The following is a 22,273-nucleotide window of genomic DNA, read 5'->3' on the forward strand; positions in this document are numbered from 1 at the left end:
AAATTCGGAGGTCGCATGATACTTTATATGAGCACCGCTTTCCGTTTTCTATGGACTGGCGACTCGCAGACCTACGGAGTGACAGCGGGAAGCTACAGAGTAACATACACTCCTGGAAATGGAAAAAAGAACACATTGATACCGGTGTGTCAAACCCACCATACTTACTCCGGACACTGCGAGAGGGCTGTACAAGCAATGATCACACGCACAGCACAGCGGACACACCAGGAACCGCGGTGTTGGCCGTCGAATGGCGCTAGCTGCGCAGCATTTGTGCACCGCCGCCGTCAGTGTCAGCCAGTTTGCCGTGGCATACGGAGCTCCATCGCAGTCTTTAACACTGGTAGCATGCCGCGACAGCGTGGACGTGAACCGTATGTGCAGTTGACGGACTTTGAGCGAGGGCGTATAGTGGGCATGCGGGAGGCCGGGTGGACGTACCGCCGAATTGCTCAACACGTGGGGCGTGAGGTCTCCACAGTACATCGATGTTGTCGCCAGTGGTCGGCGGAAGGTGCACGTGCCCGTCGACCTGGGACCGGACCGCAGCGACGCACGGATGCACGCCAAGACCGTAGGATCCTACGCAGTGCCGTAAGGGACCGCACCGCCACTTCCCAGCAAATTAGGGACACTGTTGCTCCTGGGGTATCGGCGAGGACCATTCGCAACCGTCTCCATGAAGCTGGGCTACGGTCCCGCACACCGTTAGGCCGTCTTCCGCTCACGCCCCAACATCGTGCAGCCCGCCTCCAGTGGTGTCGCGACAGGCGTGAATGGAGGGACGAATGGAGACGTGTCGTCTTCAGCGATGAGAGTCGCTTCTGCCTTGGTGCCAATGATGGTCGTATGCGTGTTTGGCGCCGTGCAGGTGAGCGCCACAATCAGGACTGCATACGACCGAGGCACACAGGGCCAACACCCGGCATCATGATGTGGGGAGCGATCTCCTACACTGGCCGTACACCACTGGTGATCGTCGAGGGGACACTGAATAGTGCACGGTACATCCAAACCGTCATCGAACCCATCGTTCTACCATTCCTAGGCCGGCAAGGGAACTTGCTGTTCCAACAGGACAATGCACGTCCGCATGTATCCCGTGCCACCCAACGTGCTCTAGAAGATGTAAGTCAACTACCCTGGCCAGCAAGATCTCCGGATCTGTCCCCCAATGAGCATGTTTGGGACTGGATGAAGCGTCGTCTCACGCGGTCTGCACGTCCAGCACGAACGCTGGTCCAACTGAGGCGCCAGGTGGAAATGGCATGGCAAGCCGTTCCACAGGACTACATCCAGCATCTCTACGGTCGTCTCCATGGGAGAATAGCAGCCTGCATTGCTGTGAAAGGTGGATTTACACTGTAGTAGTGCCGACATTGTGCATGCTCTGTTGCCTGTGTCTGTGTACCTGTGGTTCTGTCAGTGTGATCATGTGATGTATCTGACCCCAGGAATGTGTCAATAAAGTTTCCCCTTCCTGGGACAAAGAATTCACGGTGTTCTTATTTCAATTTCCAGGAGTGTATTATACCCCGTCCCCTTCTACACTGCTGTCTGGGGCACTGCTAACAGTTCTCTTGCACGACAGCAGATGTCAGGCGCGTCGCCCTTACGGGACGTCACGACTGACAACTCCTTCACCTCCGTGGAACTGGCAGATGAGCTGAAACAAAAAGGAACATGTTTAGTTGGCGCTCTTCTCAGCTCACTCAACGAGGTACCCCCTGAAGCGCGAGGTGGAGAGGACACATTGTATGCAACACACTTACTCACAACACACTTTCTCACAGCATGCCAATGAAAAAAGAAAAAGTATCCGTGTCCTGAGTAACATGCAGGCTGCATGTCAGATGAATGGGAATACTGAGAAGAAAGTTTATAATGAAACTAAGGATGGATTCGATATGACCAAATGGCTAGACACTACAGTGTCCGAGCTGGCATCCACCGATGGCCTGCGCGTGTCTTTTAGAATATTATTGACCTTCCCATGACCAACCTCACACAATATTTAAATGACTTATCTCTAAGAAGATTTCACGTCGGCATTATATCCTCTAGCAAATGAGCTTACTGACCTCTACAAACTGCAGACAGACGCCGGTCTCCCCTTGCAGGTACTCGATACCGGCGCTGGCCAATAAGGAAAATAACGAGAGCCGTGCTGCGGCTCGCGTTGGTGTCGTGTGTAGGTTTCTGCCAGACCGTATCGTTTAGTTGGCATGGTTGCTTTGTTTCTCTTCTTCTCGTGCTCACTGGCGCCACTCGGTTTCATAAACGTTGCCTGTCCGCTAGTGCCAGCAGCTGCGCTTATCGATGTGTAGTTCTGCTGCCCTATCTTTGAGGAAACCTCGTTCTTGTGTGGTGTGAGTGTGGAGTTCGGTTGGGGACACAGGAGCAGCGAGGTCCGCGCAGAGAAACAACTCGCCAGGACTGCTAGTGGTGTGTATGGAGTGCCGGATCGAAGGGCAGTGGTCACGAGGGTGCACGACTTCGTCGAAACCGGATCCTGCATGTTTAAGTTGAGTACATTACAATTCGCGTAGAGAAACCTCCACCACTGTGACATCTCGGGATTCTCCAGTGACTTGGATTCGTGTTGCTGCTCGTAGTGTCTCCGAGGCGAAAACCAGGGAGTGGAGTACCTGGGGAAGGCGGATCTGATTAGCCTTCCTGAACTTCTAAGTACTATTTACTATTTTCAGCCTCTTACATTGTTAAGTTCAACCAGCAGTATTTTTCTATCTTGTGGCCGCTAACGCCCCAGTTACCCGCCCTGGGGGTTAGTGTATGTAACGGCAGTGTACATTTCCTCGCCTTGCCGCCTCTGTCCGGTGAGGCGTTTAAATTTGACAGCTTCTTGACTGTAGGTTGGGTGGCGCTCTTCTACCTTAGTGGTAGTCGTTCCTTCTTGTTCCGGGCGCTCTAAGCACAGTATTCTGCGGGCAGAGCTCAGACCGCCGGTTCCAGCTTTGGCGTAATTTCACATCTTGCATTTGTTTTGTTGGATGTCAGTTAGCCTCACCAAGGTTATCATTAGTCGCTCGTTAGACTGCCACTAGTCCGAGTTACCATCTTGTGATCTGCATGCAACACTTGACTGCCTTTCTCTTTGCTCACGAAAGTCTTTTTGGTGTGACCTACTCAGAGGCCGATTCCTGGAACACCATCTGCCACTGGCCCTCGTGTTTTATTTTGTTATTATATTATTAAGTTACCATCATTTGTCTCACCTGTTTGGTGATCTGTTGTTTGTTTTTTTAAATTAACTTTTGCTAAGCAATTCGCCCGCCATTTGACAGTATGTTGTTAAATTTTTAATAATTGCCATTTTGGCGTTAAAGGCCTTCAGCCGTGATTGTGGTTACTTGCTTTAAAATTCCGGTTGCGGCTACATTGACTTGTTTTCCAAAATTATTTGCTGTCTGTATTTTATGTATTTGTTAAATTTTAAATAATTACCATTTTTCGCGTTAAAGGCCTTCAGTCGTGATTGTCGTTACGTGCCTTAAAAGTCTGATTTCGACCTCATTGGCTTGTTTTCAAAAATTATTTATTAAAATAAATGAGTGAAATTGCAAAGCAAACCAATAGTAATTGATTCGGGCCCGTCCACAATTGTAACCCAATCCTGCCTCCTTAATTACCAGATTTCACTGGTAGCAGAGCGTGGTTACGATTGTAATATCGCCATTTCAGTAAGTGTTGGTTTGATTGGTTAAGCCTTGTTACTGTTGTACGTTTCTGTCTTTGTTGTTTGGTTCTGTTACGGGATCAACTCTGTAATGGCGATCAGGCAGTGCCCTGTGATCGGCTTGTTGAGGAAGGACCACCTCATGTATGAGCTGGCGATAAGACGCCAGCCTGTTGAGGGCAGTGTTCCGTACCTAGGCGCCCGTTTGCATGCTATTCTTCAGCCGGTTGACGTCTCACCGGATGTTGTGGGTGAGACAAAGGCAGCCACTGAGTTTTTGTTTAAGGCAGTTAGGAGTCTCGAGGACAATATTGGCTTTTTAGAAGGGACTCAACCTAGTGGCAGTCAGTTTGACCGGGTGTGGGCACAGTTGGTACATTTAGCTAACTGGATATCTGACTTAAGGGCATTAACCCTGTCTGGACGCGAGGCCCATATACGTGGCTCGATTGTCGCGTCAGAAGCCATCAATGATTTGTGACTACATGGAAAATATGGGAGCCGTAGACAGAGCCGATCACTGCTGCGTGTTCTACCATTTTACCAGAAAATCCCTCAAATGGTGGAAGAAAATTTTCTTCTCGTTATCCGACGTACGATAGTCACTTTGCTAATAGACCTTGGCCTACTTAGTAAATTTTTATTTTGACAAAAGGGTAATTGTTCTGGCTAATTTCAGGTGGGGATCGTCAACGCTTATTTGCTACATGTCATCACGGCAAAGAAAAGAGAAGAGACACCAAAGAGTCAAGGAGCTTGTGGGCGACGTCAGGGCTCAAGCAACCCCACTGAGGAAGAGGCCACGCTCTGAGCATGGTGACCTACACAGGATAGACGGCCTGTACCATGCTATCGCAAAATGGACATCGGAAAACAGGGTGACTGTGTCGTTTGCAGTGATCGTTCGAAGCCGCGAGGGCGAAAATGGTCCCCCTTTTTTTAGCGACACTTGTCCGTCCAACCCTTCTATTCAGGTGCCTGAGTACTTCAACAGGTATCACAAAGTAGCAAAGTACCGGAAGGACTTGTAAAATGTGGTTGCCTATCGAAAAATTGATATGCCAAAGTTGTAAAGTTCGCTTTACGCAAATTTTATGAAATTTTGTAGTTTATTGACACATCAAATTCTTCATTCCTCAAAATGAACTTTTTATTTTTCTTCCCACTGACGTCCCATAAGAGATAAAACTGTATTTCATAATTTTAAAGCCAAAACCTTAAAGGATAAGATACAAGTAATTTTAATGTGTCAAATTTAATGCATCACTTCTCAACAAAAGAAAAAAAAATTTAGTTTAATTCTATTTTAACACCACCGTCAAGTCGAAAAGTGCGCGATATGGAATAATGAAAATAGTATGCCAGTAAAGAGCGTGTTTTAAGCTTCATAAAAAATCACACCAATAAGTCAAAAAGTTGTAGATTTTATAAGAGAAGAGAAAGAATCCTAAGGGATATGGAAACCGCACAGTGCCGCCGAATTGCTCCGCTTTAGGGAAACGCGCTCCGTCCCGAAAGGGTTAAAATTAGAGGATCCTGATAACGAATCAACCGCCGAAATGGGGTCCTTGGTTAATGAACTACAGTTTAAGGTCACATGTTCAGAGGTTGATGGGAAGAGAACCAGGGAGCAGGATTTGTTGCCTTCAGGGCGGTGCACTTGCGAGACCGGGAATAACGCCCTTATGTCATGCGTGGGGTTAGTCTGGGCATTTGCTAAGTTACCTAATCCACTGTGTTATGTGTTTCGAGACATCACAGAATTAGTTATAGACCGACTCGAGCAAATTGAAAGGTTGTTATGGTTGCTGGTTCACTTTGAGTAACACACTGATGCGTTTAGTGTTTCCCATCATCAAGTAGTTTCGTCTCTATTGTATCCTTAAACTAGAGGCGAATCGATGAGCCTGGTATCCAGGGCCATGGCAGAAGGGTTGTCCTTGCAGCAGTTGAGGGAACTTGTGATTAACGAAAGATTGACCACAAACAATGCGAATGTCACTATATTTGGCAGACGCAGAAAGATAAAGAGGAGTTACATCAATACGTGGAAAGAGTTAAGACGGCCTGCCTTGCCTTGTTAGTTGATTTGCCACAGTGGGAGTTAGTTTCAATTGTCCTGAGGGGAATGCGAGAGGCAGATAAGTCGCACTTTGTTTTCGTGGTCGTCCCTTCACCTGGGAAGAACTTCGTGCCGCCATTGTAGCGATATCTGCGTTGCCGCTCTGGGACGATGGATACCGTGAAGTTAAGGTTCAGCCCGTGATCGTTATTGAGGGGAACTCCAGATTACGAATATCAGCTGAGTCTGCTAAAGGGGAATAGCGGCATTGTTTTAGGCCGGCCGGTGTGGCCGAGCGGTTCTAGGCGCTTCAGTCTGGAATCGAGGGACTGCTACGGTCGCAGGTTCGAATCCTGCCTCGGGCACGGATGTGTGTGATGTCCTTAGGTTAGTTAGGTTTAAGTAGTTCTAAATTCTGGGGACTGATGACCTCAGATGTTAAGTCCCATAGTACTCAGAGCCATTTGAACCATTGTTTTAGGTGCGGTCGAACAGGCCATTTAGTTCGTGCTTGCGCTCAGCCGCTGACACTCCAGAATCATAAATGACGCCCGGCTCGGCAGCGACCCCGGGATCGACGCTTTAAGCCCTGGTGTGCCCGTGTCGCTGTTCGTTCATCAGCCTCACTGCCTTATATTTGTTCTCGAGTAGGTGGTGAACCTATTTGTGCCCTTTTGGATTCTGGTAGCCCCTTTTCATTGTTGAGTTTGGAATAGTTTGCTGAATTTGGCCATCGTTCGAGACTTAGGCTGGTCCCTTCTTCGGTGCAGAGATGTTGGGTTGCCAATGGGCAGGTGTTGCCACTGCAGGGTTGGGTCTGATGCAGTATCTCGGTTGATGATTTCTCGTGGCCCTTGTCTATGGCCTTTGTTAAGCAGCTGCCTGTCGATTTGATTTTGGGATGTGATTTCATCGGTAAAACTGGTCTTGTCTTGGATTATTCGGGGTACACCTATTTCTGTAAGTTCGCTTCTGATCAGAAATTTGGCTTCTGTGACTGTACTAAACGTAGGGTGCGTCGAGATGCGGGAATGCTGGCTGCTCAAATGGCTCTGAGCACTATGGGACTCAACATCAGAGGTCATCAGTTCCCTAGAACTTAGAACTACTTAAACCTAACTAACCTAAGGACATCACACACATCCATGCCCGAGGCAGGATTCGAACCTGTGACCGTAGCGGTGGCACGGTTCCAGACTGTAGCGCCTAGAACCACTCGGCCACACCGGCCGGCCGGCGTAGGGGGTAGGAGAGGGAGGGAGGAAGGGACGAGGGGAGTTAGGATGGGAGGTAAAACTGGTTCTGAGGTGGTTAGTCTGTATCTGTACATCAAGGCAAATGCACATGCAACTACCTCTCCTGGAGAGATGTTTTGGAGTCTTTTTTTTGTAGTTGTGTTATTACAGTGATTTTTCTCAATCCACAGTGCATGTGCTGCATTATGGTCTGTTTGTTATGAGTGGTGGCATTTTGATGACAGTTGCGATGTGTAATTACAAGCATTTTCCATCAGTTTTGGTAGCATGAATTGTCCTTCCTATACTTCAGTGACAGTTTTCCGTCATATCCCCTCCTACCACGTAACTGTGTACAAGTTTCTCAGCAACTATACACTTGTAGGTCAGTAGGAAGCAACTTTTCCCACACTGTAATGGTAGTTTGCTGCCATATCCCTTCATGTATCTATGTACAGTTTCCTCAGCAGCTATACACTTGTAGATCAGAAGGAGGCAGTTCTTCTGGCAGCAACTGTAAGACAGTTTCCCACCAATTTAGAGTGGAATTGTGAACTAGGGCACATGGCGAGGTGAACCTATACGGAAACGTGATCAGAGAGAGCAACAAATCTGTTTCAAGCATCCTAAGTTGAGTCCTGCACATCAAGACAAGTACCTTTTTGGGTACTGGAGTAGAATGAAGTTGTCTCCTGCACTGTGGGTTGACTGACCATTTCAAAAATACATGAACAGCTCCAGTGTAGGCAATAGTCTGTATGAATTCATCTCACTGCATCACCATTATTCGCTGAAAAGTATTCCCCCTACGCTCATCCATTATCACCTCCTTCCATTCCTCATGTAGGAGGCTATGGGCATAGTCCTCAGCTGTATGCTGACAGTTAATACACTTATTGAACTCCTCTCTGTCCAATACCAACATTTCATTAATTGAACGCATTTCTCTCTAAAAAATTAATAAATAAATAACTTACATCCTTCCTCCCCAGCCATTCTCACACCAGTTCACATGTGGAGGAGGGGGAGCAGCCCTAGGACAATCCAGTACGTGATTGCACTCCCACACCCCACAGCTCAGGTTAGATTGAGTCTCTTTCCCTGCAATTCCAAAATGGTGAAGGGGAAGTGAAGTGAGGAATGGGAGGTGGTTGTAGGACAATCCACATATAAATAAATAAAGACAGTACTTTAAATCCCTGCTCCAACAGTTCAGCACAGGCTCTTTTTCCCACCAGTTCACAAGTGGATGAGGAGTGGTGGAACAGAAATGAGGGAGAGGGGAGGGGAGGAGGGGTGGGGAGTTCTGGGGATGTCCCAGGAGGAGGGGGAAGGTTGGTGATTTTCCAGAGGGAGAAAAGTGGCTCAGATCTGAAATGTGGAGGGGGTGACAAGAGGAAGTGTCCCAGGATCAGCATCCCTTTTCCCAGAAAGGTTAGGCTAGAGAGGGGAAGGGGGAGGGGGAGGGTGGCGGTTTCTTAGAAGGATGGATTATTCCCAAGGGGTCATAAATCGACCCCCATAGGGTTATAAATAAATTAGTATAACAATAGGTTAAGGGGAAGGTGATAATTTACCCCAAAATGTATTATTGCCCCTGAATGTATGCAACCCACACAAACAAAATGCACCAGAACACTCTTTACCCTAAGACTAGCTATACACAATATACATGAAATTTTCTTGTCTGCTTGACGAAACATTCAATAACTGTTTTTGTTCACATATTGTCTAACAAATGGAGTGGAGTGTGTTCCAGCGAGCAATGAATGCAAAAGTGGATTTTGCTATTGATATACCAGTAACTAAAGTATTCTCTGTTTTTATATTTTATGCTTACCTATTTTATGGTAGACAGTGTATATGAGATAACAAGCCATTTTGCATATTTTTTGAACAATTGTTACATAATAACTTATGATATATTTATAAAAGTAATACTATTTTTTATTGTCTGGAACTAACAGTGTTGAGTTTGTGCAGTAACAATGTTGTGCTGCAGAAACACTCTGGTTTTTCTGTGTTACTTATGCAGCAATAATCACAGATAAAAACACACAGTTTTTACTGCAATACAAATCCGCACATGCAGCAGTAGAAGATATGGAACAATTTAACAATATTTCTGTTGCAGTGACGCTAAACATGTACATTCACCATTACGTTTTTTGTCCTCTATGAAGCGTTTTGCCAGAGACGTGAAAATCCACTATTCACTTGGGACTTGGTCACAGAAATTCCGCTTTTCACATGGAGTATACTCTCATATGTGAAGTAAGGCTTTCTTCTTGCCACGTTTTGCAGGCAGATTTTACCACAGAACTTAGGGAAAACTATAACGTTACCTGGCGACAGGTTTCTTTTCCGAGTATTTGTCGACTTCTGTTGCAATGCTTTGACAAATGCATGTTAACACTTTTCCTTCCCCTTAGTGCAGTAGGATTGGCAGATGGTATGTGTAGTCAGACACACTGTACTATTTTAAAAGATGTCTGTAAAGCACTTGGTCTAGTGCGCTAAAATCCCTGAAATCCTCTTGTTCCATCTTCCACAGAAAGATCCATTGTCCTTGGCATTGGCAATGACTTGCATCCAATATTGTGGGTGAAAGGATACTTTGTTCCTCTCTGTGAGGGCAAAATCTCTATCACATGGCAGAAAACTATGCCCTGTAGCGAGAAATTTGTGGGCTACAGCAGTGAAATATTTATGTGTGGTTATATTTTGGAAAAGTGTCATAATATTTTGAATATTTATCACAAAATCAACAGTATTCACGCTTGCGTTAAAATGAAAAGTATATCTCAAATAGTAATTGTGATCGGAACAGTCCAGTATCGTTGCTTTTCTCTGAATGGCGTGCTTTACTTTATCCAACGCAGTAGAGAAACAGTTGTGAGACGTTCTGTAAAAATGCTGGAAAAGTTCTAGATAAGCGTTAAGTCCTTTCATTACGTCGAATGCGCCCTATTTTTCCCATTTTCGTAACCTGAGCGGATGTACCCAATTTATTCTGCGCTGCTCGTCATTTACGAGTTACAGAAGATCGAGTGCATTTGTTGAGGATGACACATTCTGATCCGTTCGTAGCACTGCTATCCCGCCTCTCCCTTTCAGCGCCACTTCGGGGCTACGTTCCCCGTCGGGTAGACTGGTCGTCTCTTTAATTGACGCCACTTCTGTGACTTGCGTGTCGATGAGGATGATATGATGATGGAGACAACACAACACACAGTCCCCAAGCGGAGAAAATCTCCGACCCAGACGGGTCATTCTGCCGCGCTGACCAATCGGCCATGGAGGCGGACGCTGTACCAGTGTGTACTGCTGACGTCCCGTACGCACCCCGTCTCAGCCTCACCGCCGCACGGCGTACGCGCCGAGCCATTTCTGCGTGAATCTGACCTTACAGTATCACTTTGTTTTCCATCCGTTAACACTAGAAGTACCGTACTTCGCCGCACCCCTGATAGTACCATGTAGGTCATTTTTGATCCGCAGTAGAAAACCACCGTTTTCCTGGTGTTTGGGTGGTGTTTCGAGAGTCTTCATGTTGACAATACGTCTCTAAAATGAGTAGTACACTGTCAAACATATATTTTCAGATGTCAACTTTTTTTATTTTAAATTTTACAGAGGAAATTCCACAATCTTTCATCAATCGTCGTTAAAACAAGTACGTAAAATAATGTAATAATGTATTTCTTTATAAAGACATTGAAACAGAATCAAAACATATTGTTTATGTGAACATTAACAGTATTTGTGTTTTATTTTATTATTGTATTATTAAGTTACCATCAACTTTCTCACCTGTTTGGTGATCTGTTGTTTGTTTTTTTATATTATCTTTTGCTATGCCATCCGCCGTTTGACAGTATTATTAAATTTTTAATAATTGCCATTTTCGCGTTAAAGGCCTTCAGCCGTGATTGTGGTTACTTGCTTTAATTTTGACAAGTACAGATTTTAACCTTGACAACTATAGATCTTGACTAAATATTTTTAGAGGTAAACGCAAATTAGAAAAATCTACTTAATACAGTATGTGCATATGTAATGTAACAAATGTACCAGACACCACCTGTCGGTAAGAGTTTTATAATTAATATAAATGACGTGCATTCTGCCAACCAATTTAATGTGAGGCAGCATGTGAAGGTTGCTGAATGTGGACGGGTAACTCCAGTAACCGAAATTTGCATGTACGTTGTGGTACATTTGATATTGATCAGATAGGAGGAAATAGGCTTGCATTTGTGAAATAGTAAAATAGTATCATTGTCATTTCAGATCAGAAGATGATTCTAGAGGAACCGAAACCGGTCATGTGAATAAATATTTTGCAATCAAGACTGATTATAAGTAACATTGCATAAAAAAGTGATTGCGATATCCCTGCACACATGATGTCTGTTATTGTTAAGTAGAAGGATTTGCCTTTCGGACAATACCTCGGATCATATGTGGAGTGTATCCATACTAAACGTTATCCACGAACTGTTGTACAGATTGAGCCCCAGATCTGCCTCGATAAATACTTTATTTAAAAAGGCATAGCGCTGGTGGATCTACCCTGCAGATGCATGTCGGTTCTCGTCTGCGAGCTGCAACCTGTAATCTCATTGACTCGAGCACAACTGTCTTTAGTGATGAGCACCGACTGCCAGTGAAGACTTGTGAATACTTGTCTGGAGACTCCTCGGACAATGGTGGGGTACCAACCTGACTGCCATCTGCCATACAGCCTGACAGCCATGAGTGATGGTCTCGGGTGCCCTTTCATTTCATAGCAGGACCATTTTGGTTGTCATCCGCAGCACACATTCATCACAGCGATACGTCGACGATATTGTATGTTACGCTTTGTTGCCCTTCATGGCAAGCCATCCTAGGCTTACTTTTCAGCAAGATAATGCCCGCCCGGACACGGCGATGGTTGGTACTGCTTTGTCTCCGTGCTTGTCAAATCCTACCTCGGCCAGTCAGACCTCTCCCCTTTTAAGAACATTTGGAGCATTAAGGACAGGGGTGTCCAATCAGCTTGGGATGTTGACAATCTAACTCGCCAGCTGGATAGAATTTGGCATGATATCCCGCGGGAGGATACCCAGCAACTTTATGGGTCAATTCGAAACGGAAGAACTGCTTACACAGGGGCCACAGGTGGACCAATGCGTTATTGACTCGCGCAGTTTGTACTCTTTCTCTTGAATAAATAACCCACTTTCTTTTTAATCTGAATAAACTGTAGCCATTTGTTCGTCTGCATATGTACATCACATTTATCGATCTACGTCCCATTCGGATAATTCTTTCGTAGTGTGTGTATCAAGTGGGGACGTTGATGAAATTGACCAAAAATGTCAATTTTCGATTAATTTTTCAATTTTTTAGTACAACTCATGGACAATAAGTTTCCAAAGTTTCAATGTTGAAATCGCATCCGAAGTGCCTGAAAATTAATTAAAAGTGTGACGCGGCCTCCCTGCCACGCCCACGTTTTGAAACAGCGCTTCAATAGCAGTTCAGTGAACAGCGATTCTGTGTATTACTTTCAACCATACGTGTGCAGGATACAACTAGATGGCCGTGATACATACTCTTTGGTTTTATAGATCATCTTTGTCCGATCCTGCACTTCTCAAAAAGTCTTTGCATGGCAAAACCCAAAATCCAAATGAGTCTCTAAATTCACTCATATGGAAACGATGCCCTAAAAACACATTTGCAACTGTTACAGTTGTCGGAATTGCAACTTATGATGCAGTTATTGTATTTAATGATGGAAACGTCGGGAGGATGAAGGTATTAGAAAGACTGGGCTTCAAGACAGGAAACTTTACTCAAGACATCCTGAGAAAAATAGATTTACAGCGAGTCTCTGCAGCTGAAAAGTCAGTTGAAGAAGGGAAAGAAGACAGACAATAAGAAACCATAAGAGAAGCCTTGAAGGGAAAGACGACCCAGAGTACAAATGTGGTGTATTCTGAAGAGGTGACGTAATGAAAAATGTTACGTTGAACTTTAAATTGCGTTTCCTGAAAAGTTTGTTTTTTAAAGTTTGTGTACCTTTTCCTCAGATTCTACGAATGCTATAATTATGAAATTTTGTACACGTATTTCTGTAAACCTAATAAACGTTGTCTCAAGAGCAAATTTTGAAATTCTGATTGCAAGCTGAGATATGGGGCAAAGTGCTCGGAATTTTGGATGAATTTACAATTCTACTTGTGGAATTATAATTAAAAAATTGTGAAAATTCTCCTAATTGACCTAATCCAAAAGCCTCATGAGAGAAGCTTACAACATGTAAAGAGATGAAACAGAGAAACTTCTGTAGAAATCTCTTGAATACTTTCTGAGAAAAAGGAACACACATTAAAATAAAATTTCATTCAAAAAAAGTTGGATATATATAATCAAAGGATTTTATATGTAAATGTGTTACTTTCATGTAAAGCTTGGTACAAAATTTCATTGCCATATCTCCAAAATTGTGGATTTGGTGCATTTTTGAAATATTGTATGTTTTCCATCGACGTCCCCCCTTTTCAACAGACTAGACTGTGTTATCCACAAAAACTACTAATGATCGTGGACTCGGTAAAAGAATGTAATGCTTTTAACAATAAGTTTATGTCTTATCAGCCCAAGCCTGACTACATTTGGTTTTGTTTTTTGAAGTCTCGTAATAGCATTACTCGAAAGGCGTCATGATAAATCAAAATGTATTAAGCGATATTTAACGTATTATACGTAAAAAGCTTAAAACTAGACACGGGAAAAATTATGAATTTTAAGAATTTGATATCGATACTTTTTCATCTTTTACTATTTTATGATCTGAACATTGCCCATAAATTATTAGAGTAATCGTTTCCTGTGTTCCTCAGATAAAAAGAGCATAGACATTTGCATCTTTTACATACGTTTCTCATGCTAAATATGTAGTTCCCCCTCTGTTCGCAACACGGAACCAGTGCCTTTTGTTGACCTTATAACTACAGCACTAAGTCGATTCTTCTGTTGCCATCCTTCTGTGTACTGTAACCTCATTTTCCAACAGCGTACTTTTCATTTAATGTTAACATCTTCGACGGAAGGTTTCACTTTGCATTAGCATTTAGCACAAATTAGCGTGATATGCCAAACAGTAGAGATTTCAATGTTTCAGGGGCGTCAGTGCGCTCATAAAATATAGAATTTACCCGCTATTTTGCACAGTATTTGAGATTGTTTATCATATTTTAATATTATGGTAACAATGAAGGCAAATTAAGTATCACTATCGAGTGTCGTATTCGCCGAGCAGTGAAGGGAATCTAGTGTTGAAACTCTATTCGTGTCAACTATTAGAGCTCAGTGTGTTCGTTACCCGGCTTCCTGGAACATTACCTCAAATGGAAGACTTTTATTCCTGTCGGACCCTTAACCAAAACGGCACATAATAAGGGAAATGCGGCCTCACTGTCCACAAGGCGGCGGCTATTTGGTCTCGGCTCGTAACAGCGTCTGACTGTCAGCTCCAGCTTTCCGCAGCAATTGGATTCCAGATGCCATTATGTCCTCTCGTTTCGGCGAACAGTCGCAGCCGGGAAGTCGCCTTATTTAATGGAAGATAAAAACACCAATCGCGAGATTATAAATCCTTTACGCTTCCCCACGAACAGTCCGGACTTTCATCGTCTCTTTGACGTCAAACGGGATGAGATCCTGTCCAAGTGTGGAAAAGTAAAAAGTAGACTGAAAAAAAGTGGAGATGAATAGCAAACAATTAGAGTAAATATTCTCAGGTGTCAAAATTGCAAGAACTTTTTTTTTAATTTTATTCTTGAGGGGATCCTCGGCCTCAGCGTGTTTTGTAAATGAAAACATGGACCAAGCATGCTGTACTCTTTTTATTATCCAGTGTTGGCAAACTACTGTACCGTTTTTGTGCGACATACGCACAGAAATACTATGTATACCTACCCACATGTACAAGCAATTTATCAGAATGTTAAATGAAGCTGGGAGCTTACGATATGTGTTTCAAAATGAAACACGGTTGTAACTGGCCAATTGCACGCGTAATGAAAAGACTACAGCCTAGTTTGATCATGTTTTCATTCTCAAAATATATTTTTTTCTTTTTTTCCGAATTAATTAACAGTCCAGTTTGCTATTTGTGTCCATCAGATGCAGAAGGCAGTGGACATAGAACTTTTTGTTTATTCCTGTATTCCAGTTTCCCCACTTCCAGACTGTCTCGGATCAAATTATACACAACTACAAAAAATACAATAATGGTTGTGGATTGTCTAGTTCCACATACACACAAAATTAACAAGAATTGGGCTGGGAGAGGAGGGAGGTGTGGTTTTGCTAGTGTGAACTCAGCGTACAGTGGTTTGCAATCGCGTTTGTAGATATATCCGACATGAAATGTAACTGCAGAATGATTTTCCCAAAGTCCCGAAGAAATGTGCTGGTTGTTGATTACTACAGGGTGTTACAAAAAGGTACGGCCAAACTTTCAGGAAACGTTCCTCACACACAAATAAAGAAAAGATGTTATCTGGACATGTGTCCGGAAAAGTTTAATTTCCATGTTAGAGTTCATTTTAGTTTCGTCATTCCAACGTGATCAAATTGTAAATTTTCACAATCAACAATGTGTGGACTGACGAGAACCCGCACGCAATTGTGCAATCACGTCATCAACACAGATTTTCTGTGAACGTTTGGGCAGGCATTGTTGGTGATGTCTTGATTGGGCCCCATGTTCTTCCACCTACGCTCAATGGAGCACGTTGTCATGATTTCATACGGGATACTCTACCTGTGCTGCTACAAAATGTGCCTTTACAAGTACGACACAACATATAGTTCATGCAAGATGGAGCTCCTGCACATTTCAGTCGAAGTGTTCGTACGCTTCTTAACAACAGATTCGGTGACCGGTGGATTGGTAGAGGCGGACCAATTCCATGGCCTCCACGCTCTCCTGACCTCAACCCTCTTGACTTTCATTTATGGGGGCATTTGAAAGCTCTTGTCTACGCAGCCCCCGTACCAAATGTAGAGACTCTTCGTGCTCGTATTGTGGACGGCTGTGATACAATACGCCAGGGCTGCATCAGCGCATCAGGGATTCCATGCGACGGAGGCTTGGATGCATGTATCCTCGCTAACGGAGGACATTTTGAACATTTCCTGTAACAAAGCGATTGAAGTCACGCTGGTGCGTTCTGTTGCTGTGTTTCCATTCCATGATTAATGTGATTTAAAGGAAAGTAATAAAATGATAAAATGAGCTCTAACATGGAAAGTAAGCGTTTCCGGACACATGTCCAGATAACATATTTTCTTTCTTTGTGTGTGAGGAATGTTTCCTGAAAGTTTGGCCGTACCTTTTTGTAACACCCTGTAGTTCCGTCTGCTCTCTGTACTTGAGTGAATAATGTATTTTCTGAACGACTCTGCAGATTGCAAATTGTATTGAGTGAAAGCAGACTGTAACGTTGCTGTTTTAGGACATGGGCAATTTGCGAGTTGGAGAGCCGACGTGTGCTCCTGGGAATGACCACCTCGCGCAGAAGTTGGCAGCAGCGACTGCGGATAATTCCGCTGAACGTCGTTAGCGGACACCAGTGGGATACGGCTGAGTTTGACACACGCCATCCGGAAAATGAAATGTGCCCGCACAGCTGGCGCCAGTCTTCTCTGCACGTACTCGCTTTCACTGCGCAATTCCGCTGAAAGGTTCTCTCATCAGGCGCAGTACCTTTTTAAACACATTCTCATCAGAGGTATGGCATTTCGCGTCTCTTATGCGGCAGCGACAGAGAACGTAATCGATTGTCGTCGCATGCTTCATAGAAAGTGTTCTCGTATAAAAAGAACGCTTGTTTATTTTGGAAAGACGAGTATAAATTGATTTTTAAATGATGCTCAAAATCACAGGATATGTGTTTCACAGTTAATTCGGCTAAACGTAGTTCCATGTGAATGGCTGAAAACATATAGGAAACGAACAAGCGATTGAAATGGACTTGAGTAACGTGGTAATAGGCAACTGATTCAGTTTACAGAACTAATCACAATCACAGTTCTTACAAGAACCCATATGACAAAACTCATCCATTTGGAGTGTTAGATATATGAAACAGTAGGAATACTCTCAGTCTTCAAGGATAATCTTAGTTCCAAACAAGGCTGAGTCTGACAGATCTACATCTACATCTACATTTATGTTCCGCAAGCCACCCAACGGTGTGTGGCGGAGGGCACTTTACCTGCCACTGTCATTACCTCCCTTTCCTGTTCCAGTCGCCTATGGTTCGCGGGAAGAACGGCTGCCGGAAAGCCTCCGTGCGCGCTCGAATCTCTCTAATTTTATATTCGTGATCTCCTCGGGAGGTATACTTAGGGAGAAGCAATATATTCGATACCTCATCCAGAAACGCACCCTCTCGAAACCTGGACAGCAAGCTACAACGCGATGCAGAGCGCCTCTCTTGCACAGTCTGCCACTTGAGTTTGCTAAACATCTCCGTAACGCTATCACGGTTACCAAATAACCCTGTGACGAAACGCGCCGCTCTTCTTTGGATCTTCTCGATCTCCTCTGTCAACCCGATCTGGTACGGATCCCACACTGATGAGCAATACTCAAGTATAGGTCGAACGAGTGTTTTGTAAGCCACCTCCTTTGTTGATGGACTACATTTTCTAAGGGGTCTGCCAATGAATCTCAGCCTGGTACCCGCCTTACCAACAATTAATTTTATATGATCATTCCATTTCAAATCGTTCCGCACGCATACTCCCAGATATTTTACAGAAGCAACTGCTACCAGTGTCTGTTCCGCTATCATATAATCATACAATAAAGGATCCTACTTTCTACGTATGCGCAATGTCTATGTTAAGGGTCAGTTGCCACTCCCTGTACCAAGTGCCTATCCGCTGCCAATCTTCCTGCATTTCGCTACAATTTTCTGACGCTGCAACTTCTCTGTATACTACAGCATCATCCGCGAAAAGCCGCATGGAACTTCCGACACTATCTATACTATGGAATTATCAGTTTAATAAAGTACAGTTTCCAAACACGAGCATGAATTAGTAATAAAAGAGTGGAAACATGGCTAGAATCTGAAATAGGGGAGGTAAATTTGGATTATAAAGAGATGCAGGGACCGTGAGGCAACACTTAACCCATGACATTTAAGACTTACAAAATGTTAAACCTACATTTATATCGTTTATAGATTTGGAGAATTCTTGTTATTATATTAATTGGAACACACTCCTTGAAATTCTGAAAACAACAATAAAATACAGGGGTCTAAAAGTCATTTAAAACTACTATAAAATCCAGACTATAGATCTAAGAGTTGAATGACATTAAATTGGGGTAGTAGCTGAGAAGGGAATGGAACAGAGTTGCAGCTTTTCGGCTATGTTAAATCAGTTAGAACACTGAATAATCATTAAAGGAAATATGAAAAGGGAATTGAAGTTCTAAAAAGAACAGAAATTTTATTATTTCCCAGTGATATTGTAAATTGTCAGCAACACCAAAAACTTGGAAGATCAACTGTACGGAATGGATAGTTCCTTGACTAAAACGAACATAGTAGTGGGTGGTCAAATTTAGTCATGTGACTTAGAGTGAATTAGTTTAGGTGTGAGATTTTAGACGTGTATTACTTGGCTTCTGTAGCTTCTTCTGAAATGAAAGAAACTCTACAATAGCGGAAATATTGAACAGTAATACAGAGAAATTATTTGGAGACGTTGACCTTTCAAGTTTCGTCAGCGAACTGAAGAAAAGGATGAACCACGTGAAACCTACGAAGTCTTGCAAAAATACTAGAGAAGCTTCTTTCATCCACAGTATCTCATGTGTTGTTACTGTTGATATAGTAAAGAGTGGACCCCACACAACCTATGAAGGTTGTTACAGAATTATTCAACATTTATCATAGTTCTTCACCATCAAGATAAAAGATAAACTGCTGATCTTCTCTGTTCAGCAGCTGAAGTCAGTTTACTTTCTCCTGGATGATAATGCACATCAGCACCAAAACCAACATCTGACCAGCATACGGAGGTATACAAGTACAATGGAAAGTTACAAGCCAAGAACGTGTGGTAAAGTTCCCTGCCACATAGCAGACTTATATCGTCTGTTTCTCTCCATTGGTATTAAAGTGTTTTTGGTTTTAATGTAAAATGTGGTCGCGCTGTTGGCAAAAAGGTAAAGGATATTTAATACACTATTGGCGTCGCGTATATTCTGGTCGCTCGTAATTGCAGGTTAAATATACGCCGACGATAGTCACGCTTGCTACGCATGCGCAAATATTAGTAAAAATGCATACAGTTTTGCTTGTAATGGTTTAATTACGGTATCCAAACTCGCTGCTAGCTCAAAGATAATGAGAGGTAGCATGAAACTATTACTGTTATTGCACGTTAAATTAATTGTTGCGAAGAGAGAGGCGATATAACCACGTACGTAGCGTAAGAATTTGTACTCACCGTAAGTAATTTCACTGATATCACACTGGCTTCTTTTTAGGTTAACCATTTCCTTGACAGAAATAAATTAATTGCAAAGTCAAAGGTATCGTGAAGCAAACATAAGCCTTGTTGTCTACTGCAGTTAAATCTATATATGAAATTGCGCAAAAAATCAGAAAAAATGAACTTTGCAGATATGAATGTCTCAAAATTATTATCAGTAGTCAAGATATCTATTATGTTAAATTCAGGGAGAAGCCCAATATTTAATATTTTAATTAAGTTCCACCTAATGAGCGCCTGAGCACCATTATGACAAAAGAAAGGTAGACGGGCAATCTTCTACACAACTCACTTAAAATAATTATTTTCTCTTAAATATTTCCACGGAGAGGGAGACGTTTTGAATAAGAAGAGGAGGAATTCACTTTTTACCATATACTGCAACAAGTCTTTTTTAACCTTAGTGAGATGAGATACCCACGGTTACAATTAATCTCTTAAAATTGTATAGTTACTATTTGAAACTAAAATAAATAGTTTTTTTAATACTAAAAATATCATATTATCGAATAGTAGGTTTTATAATTATCTGTCATTTTAGCTACGGTTTTTATCGATAGAAATGCACTCAGTTTTGTACTTCACATTTCCACATCTGGTATATGTTCACTTTAATTTTAGGGGCTTTCCAGGACACGTCACAACTCCGCCTGGAAAGTTTAAAGTATGCTTGTGTCAAAGACATGCTTGAAACTCTTCACAAAACATTTGTGATACACACTATTTTACAGGCACAGTAAGTTGTTGTTGTAATATTCACACTATGGTCGTATAGAATTATTGAGTGAATATCGCGTCAGCATATTTGTCATTTACATTCTGTGACCAGCACTGCCCGGATTTAAATAACAATTTAAACTAAACTCCTCCCGAACAAGCCATGAAGGCCCAACGGTACCGACCGACCGCCGTGTCATCCTCAGCGCACAGGCGTCACTGGATGCGGATATGGAGGGCATGTGGTCAGCACACCGTGTGTCAGTTTCCGAGACCGGAGCCGCTACTTCTCAATCAAGTAGCTCCTCAATTTGCCTCACAATGGCTGAGTGCATCCCGCTTGCCAACTGCGCTCAGCAGACCGGATGGTCACCCATCCAAGTGCTAGCCCAGCCCGACAGCGCTTGACTTCGGTGATCTGACGGGAACCGGTGTTACCACTGCGGCAAGGCCGTTGGCTAAATAACAATTTGCCAGGGATAATTACCTCGCTTCCCCACTCCGCGCGGCCCAAGGGTTCAAATGGTTCAAATGGCTCTGAGCACTATGGGACTTAACATCTGTGGTCATCAGTCCCCTAGAATTTAGAACTACTTAAACCTAACTAACCTAAGGACATCACAGACATCCATGCCCGAGGCAGGATTCGAACCTGCGACCGTAGCAGTCGCGCGGTTCCGGACTCAGCGCCTTAACCGCGAGACCACCGTGGCCGGCGCGGTCCAAGGGAAACCCCAGCTCAAAACACGGGCGGAAGCGTTCGGATGGGCCTGGTCTGGCTTTCGCAGTATATTCAGTCAGACAAGAAAGAAAAAAAATAGGTCATCATATTACATATTACATTAAATAAAAGATTAGATCGTTAATAATGCAATAAACGTTCAAGTTATTGGATGTCTCGTGGCACATTTCTCCATGGATATGTAGGTCAAATGACGTTATTCATTGGGTTATTTCTTAAAAGTTCAGTGCTGTTTAGCACTAGAAATATTCATTCAATCGTGAATTATTAATGACAATTCATAATTAGTTCATTGTCTATTAATACAAAATATAGTCTTATAGTACATGGATGCACATTTAATGTCCAAATTTTGTGCACAAAAGGGTTCGGTGCACATCGATACAAGATACCAGTTAATGTATATGAGGCAGTATGCAAGTTTTCTAGTTATTGATTTCACTGCAACGAAAATGTCCATTAGTCACTGGCACCGTCAATTATTATTCGTAACCGAGCGAAGTGGCGCAGTGGTTATCACACTGGACTCGCATTCGGGAGGACGACGGTGCAATCCTGCGTCCGGCCATCCTGATTTAGGTTCTCCGTGATTTCCGTAAATCGCTCCAGGCAAATGCCGGGATGGTTCCTTCGAAAGGGCACGGCCGACTTCATTCGCCGTCCCTCCCTCACCCGATGAGACCGATGACCTTGCTGTTTGGTTTCTTCCCCCAAACAACCGAATTATTATTCATAATGCAAGTTCTGTTATTTGCTTCTTAAGACATTAATATTTAAGGGGTGGGGGGGGGGGGGGGGTAGGACGTCAAACGGGACGACTTGGAGCAAGAGAGACACAACAGGACATTTTAATTTCCACTGTCTATACTCTTAAAAATAAATTCATAAAACTTTGTCGGAATGACCAGAAAGGATTCAGGATTTACACTAACAGTGGTGGAAGTTCAAAAATATAAGAAAATAATTATTTTTTTGACATTTGTATTTCACCTTTTTCTCACTTACCATTGCCTGCATTTGTTGCTATAGGTACACTTTTCTTCATAAGTAAGGGAGATTCTTCGATGAATTCTGCACAGCATAAAAACCATGCTTACAGGTGTATGAAACAACTGTGGTAAAAATTGAGATAATTAACTATAAAATTTGAGTTTTTTTCTAAACATGAAGTTTAAAATACAACAGCACATTCATTTTTTTTACAAATTAAATTATTTCTAGAGTTTCATACACCTGTA

The 22,273-nt window shown here is 43.0% G+C and overlaps 1 pseudogene; it reads right to left on the reverse strand.

The window, feature by feature from the left end:
* Positions 1 to 20,634: 20,634 nt before the first annotated feature.
* Positions 20,635 to 20,752, reverse strand: LOC126417350 (5S ribosomal RNA; annotated as a pseudogene).
* Between the last annotated feature and the right edge of the window lie 1,521 nt (positions 20,753 to 22,273).

Source organism: Schistocerca serialis, chromosome 8 (assembly GCF_023864345.2).
Source record: "Schistocerca serialis cubense isolate TAMUIC-IGC-003099 chromosome 8, iqSchSeri2.2, whole genome shotgun sequence".
Classification (NCBI taxonomy): Eukaryota; Metazoa; Arthropoda; class Insecta; order Orthoptera; family Acrididae; genus Schistocerca; species Schistocerca serialis.